Here is a 5,232-nt window from a genome sequence, read left to right as displayed (position 1 = left end):
TGGGACCACGTGCTCGGCGGGTCCAGCGGCCGCTCTGGTCACGTGTCCGGGGCGGTGGCGCCAGGAGGAGGGAGCGCTTCGGCCGGCAGGGAGCGCTGGTGGCAAAATAAGCGACAGCTTGAATAGAAGGAGGGGGGGCGGGGGAACCAAATCCTGCCAGGAGTTTCATGTGATTTTGAAGAACCCAGATTGATGTTGAATTATGGATGAAATGGCAGCAGCAGCTTCCTGTCGATTCCAGTCCGCGCATGTTATCAGTTGCATTGGTGGTTCAGTGGTAGAATTCTCGCCTGCCACGCGGGAGGCCCGGGTTCGATTCCCGGCCAATGCAAACGTCATTTTTCGTCACACATTTATTAAATGCAGTTGAAATATCTTTATTACTTATAAACGCATCAAGAACTGGAATAATAATGCATTCTAATTTTTACGGCCTACGTTTGCACAGGGACTGTACCATCTAGGAATGTTTACATTAGCAATTAATATTTTAAATGTAAGCCTCTCAAAAAATACAACAAAAGTATTGTTTTTTTTACTTCCCTTCTCCCTGAATATTTTGTTTCCCTCTGCTGATATGTCACAAAGAGAACAGTGTATTGAGTGAGTATAAAGCATGAACAAATAAAATTAACTACTTTTTATCCAGCACAAGTGCTTATGCAATTCAGTGGAGATGATAATATCAGTCATCTAATTTTTCTATCAGCTGTGAGAGGAACATGATTGCAAGTAAGATGCACTCATAGGGACGAGGCAAAATTGTGACAGCCTTATCTCCAAACAGATAACTTTATTCTTACACATATCCACCCATGGTAACTCCAGAATAAGAACTAGGAAGCAAGCCTTGACTTCTTCAATTCTAAGTTTATTGTGTTCAGCAATCACTTCCAGAGCCACAAAACAGTGTTTGTTTATATGTTTCTGCAATCTATTAAACAATTAAAACCCCAGTTCCAACTTAACTACAAGGTAACGGTAGCTGTTTCCTAACAATGTGTACTATAGCCAAGATGCACTGCAGCAACTTGCCAAGTTTCCTTGGAGGACACTTTCCAAACCCATGACCTCCAACAACTAGAAAGACGAAGGCAGCAGATGCATGGGAACATCACCAGCTGCAAGTTCCCCTCCAAGCCCTTGGGACTCCCCAGTCTGAATAGCTCAGCTACTCACTGGATAAAATCTGTAAAGCTACTGATTAAAAGTTCTGTTTAATTTGTGACAAGCTTTTCCACTCCTGCAGTGTATTCACTTAGACACAATGATGCATTAAATCTCAATGCTTTAAATCTCCATATTATGACTCACATCATAAATATAGAAACTTGGGGATGGTGTTATATTGTCATCTGTTCAAAGATCCAAAATTAAAGCATTATTTTAATGTAACATGAATGACATCATACAAATATGTGCTAAAATTTTCAAGGAAGTAACTGCTCAATCAAAGAAGGTGGAATTCTCCCCTCTCTACTGCTCAGATCAGGAACCTCGATCGAGGGGAGAATCCCGCGTCGGCCCAAAAACAGAATAGGCACTGGGCAGCAGACCCGTCTCCAGTCCTGCCTGCCGACCATAGCGGGTTTCCTGCCCTGGCCGGTGAGAATATGCAAAGAGCACATATACATTCATTAGAATGCAACTAACGGGCTTGTTATGCTTCACACCTGCCAGCTAGGAGTCACGCCGGCATGATTTGATGCAAATATTTACAAATGGGGTTGTGGCACCATGACCTTTGAGGGGGAGCAAGGAGGTAAGTACATGGGGAGTGTATGCCTGGAGCTCTGGGACTATTAGGGACCGACTTGGTGGCAAGAGTGTGGACTCGGGGTGTTCCCCTCAGGATTGGTGTGGCATGGCTGAATCTCCCATTGCTGCTGTAAAAGACTAGCAACTCCCCCCTGGGTGTTACTTACAGGCTCCTGAAGTTTTAAACTGTTGACTTCTGCCAGTATCCTTGAAATGCTCTGGGGTCTCCTGATCATGTAGATATCCATCTACCCCATCCATGTGGAAACCTTCATGTATCAGTGGTAATCAAGGGGATGGGAATGACCATGCTCAACTGCTCGAAGGAGGCCTTATTATGCCTCTTAGATGCTTGGTTCCAAACCAGAGGAAGCAGTTAACTGCACACAAAGGACACATGTACTGATGGCCACTGGAACCCACCCTGCCACACAGCTCCTCTCAGAGTAATAGCCTCGCCAGTGATACTATCAGCCAATCACCCAGCAGGCCAACCGCGCCCCATCCCTATCACACGGCATGAGTGTATGGATCTTGGACCTGCCCAGGAAACCTGAACAGCTCCCTGTCATAACCTCTGTGTTAAACCCAGCCTTCACATCACTCTGCCAAGCTCTCAGCAAAAGCACACACCCCTCGGTGAACCCCAACTGTAGGATGTGCCTGCACACCAGCCTCTTAGCATCGTGTCGCCTGCCTGCACAGTATGAAGGCCTCCACCACACAACCAGCTGCCACGGTTCTGGTAGGAAGGCGCAAGGCTCACTCAATGAGGACGCCCACAGTAGACCCCACTGGGAGAACCAGGACAGGGCCCATGTCTAACACCTGTTCTGGCAGCCAATGCCAATGGTACGTCATTTGGCAGGGATAGTTAAGGATAGAGGCTTCCTACATCAAGGGCTGGGTGCAAGTCACTGATGGGGACAAGGCTGCAGTGTCAAGTATGATCAAGAAGGGGCCAGTGGGGAAGAGGTGGAGGGAGGAATCGGTGGGGAGGGGGAATGGTGAGGGTAGCTGAGCAGTAAAACTCAGGGTGGCCATGTAATTTGGGGGTTTGTATGGTCATGGGAAGCATCACCCTGCTAACAGTCTCTGTCTCTACCCCCCCCCCCCCCCACACACAGATGGAAATTGGACCTCAGCCTGCCATGCTAGCTGTCTATCTGACCGCTGCTACCATCCCGAATGGATGGTAGAGGGAGCGCCAGGGCCAGCCCTGGAAGAGCCTGCACAACAGGAGCTTGCCCCAGAACAGCAGGGACCAGCCAGTGAGGCTCAATTGCCGGTCGTTCAATAGGCCAAGGAGGTGGTGTGACGGTGGTACCACATCAAGCCACTTTTGTACTGTCATGGGAGTGTCCCTTTAAGAAATGTTTTTGTCTTATCACATGGCTTCAATGATGTCATTGTGTGGGTGGAGCTGGGCTGTGGCTCTGTGAGTTTTTACTATCGTTTGAGTTTTCGACTGGTTTTGAACTGCACAAGTTGAAAGACGTGTCTCTCGATCTTCATTTTAAAAGCTGTTTCCAGACTGCTTGATAACTTAAAAGAGATAATTGCTTTCTGGAAGGAATTCAAACCTGCTGTTTGGAAAGGGGAACAGAGTATCACTAACAAGTCTTATACCAGTAAGAATGTCGTGTGCTGGGCCATGCGTTTGAAAAGGGGTTTCTGGTTTTACTTGGATTTTGTTATTGAATTGGAACAGTTAAGGGGAATTCATTAAGGGTTATACATAGATTACTGTAGCTGTGTGGGATCTTTGTGTTTGTAATTGATAAAAGTCCTTGCTGTGTGTGTTTATACAAATATTAACTAAATTCTTAGAATAAACTTAAAAGTGCCTAAGAACTCTTTTGAATAATACCTGAAAGGCAGCCCCTTGTGCTCATCGCAACCAAAATCAAGAAACAGTTATAGTCAGGTGAAATTCATAATATACTTTGGAGTTTTCTAAATGCTGGCCCATAACACTACCATCGGTGCTTGTCCTTTCAGGAGCTGCCGTACCGCATGTGCCGCCATTGACTCCGCCTCACCAAGGAGACCGTATGTCACCTGCACTAGATGGTGGTGCACTTGGCACCGCGAGGGGTAGGAGAAGGACATCCACTCCTGGTGGCCGTCAAGTTGACGGCTGACCTCACCGCCCATGCCTCTGGCTCATTCCAGGGCTCAAACAGGGACCTGTGCGGGATTTTGTAATTGTCCATACCCAGGTACATCCAAGATGTCTTGGATGCCCTATGCGCCCATGCAGATATCTACGTCCACTTTAACCTGCACCAGGCTCACCAGGATATCCGGGCTGCTGGACTTTCTGCCATAGCTGGCATGCTCCAGACCCAGGGGGTTATTGATGGCATGCAGATCGCCCTCAGCATTGGGTCACAGGGAGTGCACTTCATTAACACAGCAACTGCATATCATACACTTCTGTGCACGATACCCAGACGGCATACACAACACATACAGCCTGGCGTACTCGGAGGTACCCCACACCTTTAAGGTGCTCCCTCAGATAAAGGATTGGATAGTGGGCGACAAGGCCTACCCGCTGAGGTTGTGGCTGATTACGCCTGTGCGGGCCCCAGGCCAAGGCAGAGAGGCATTATAACAACACTCACTCAGCAACCAGATGCATCATTGAGAGATGCGTCGGGCTCCTAAAGCTGCATTTCCGCTGCCTGGACCACTCTGGTGGGGCTCTCCAATACACACCACACAGGGTCTCACGGTGGCCTCAGTTCTCTCTTGGCCTACCCATCCCTCTCCTTAGCAACTGACTGAACCAGGCTATTTGTTACCTTTGTATCATATTTGATCCCAGGAGTGTCTTACTATTTATCTACTCTGTCCTCAAGAACACCTACTTCCACCTCTGCACTATCGCCTGACTCTACTCCTGCCTTACCTCACTTGTTGCTGAAATGGTCATCATACTTTTGTTGCTTCCAGAGTTGACTATTCTAAAGTTCTCCTGGCTGGTCTCCTATCCTTCATCCTCCACAAGTTTCAGTTCAACCAAAACACTTCTGCCATAACCTACCCTGCACTAAGACCTATTAACCCATTACTTCTGCCCTTCTGACCTACGTTGGCTCATTTCCCCCTGCATCTTAAATTGTAACTTCTCATCCTAATGTTTAAACTCGTTTATGGTCTTGTCCCTCCCTATCTCTGTACCTCCTCTAGTTCAGCAATGGCCCTCTGAACTTGCCATTCTTCTGACTCTTGCCTCTTGTACCTCCTCGCCCTCCTTGTTTGACATTACTATTGGTGGCTGTACCTCCAGCTGCCCAGGCTGCGCACTCTGGAATTTCCAGTCTAAAACTTGCTACCTTTTCACCCTCCGTGTCCTTCTGAAAGACATGTTTTAAAACCCATCATTCTTAAGATTATCTTCTTTGCCTCAACATCTATTTGTATTGCAACCCTGTGAGTGTGGGATAGTTACAATGTTAAAGATAC

General features: G+C 47.4%; 1 non-coding gene across 1 annotated transcript; it reads left to right on the top strand.

Moving 5' to 3' along the window:
* The first annotated feature begins 260 nt into the window (after positions 1-260).
* trnag-gcc (transfer RNA glycine (anticodon GCC)) lies at positions 261-331 on the top strand. Its single transcript has one exon. It is a non-coding gene; the product is annotated as a tRNA-Gly (tRNA).
* Positions 332-5,232: the final 4,901 nt, after the last annotated feature.

The sequence above is a fragment of the Scyliorhinus torazame genome, chromosome 3 (assembly GCF_047496885.1).
Source record: "Scyliorhinus torazame isolate Kashiwa2021f chromosome 3, sScyTor2.1, whole genome shotgun sequence".
Taxonomy (NCBI): domain Eukaryota; kingdom Metazoa; phylum Chordata; class Chondrichthyes; order Carcharhiniformes; family Scyliorhinidae; genus Scyliorhinus; species Scyliorhinus torazame.
The sequence above is the reverse complement of the archived record's forward strand: the minus strand, read 5'-3'. Positions and strand labels throughout refer to the sequence as shown.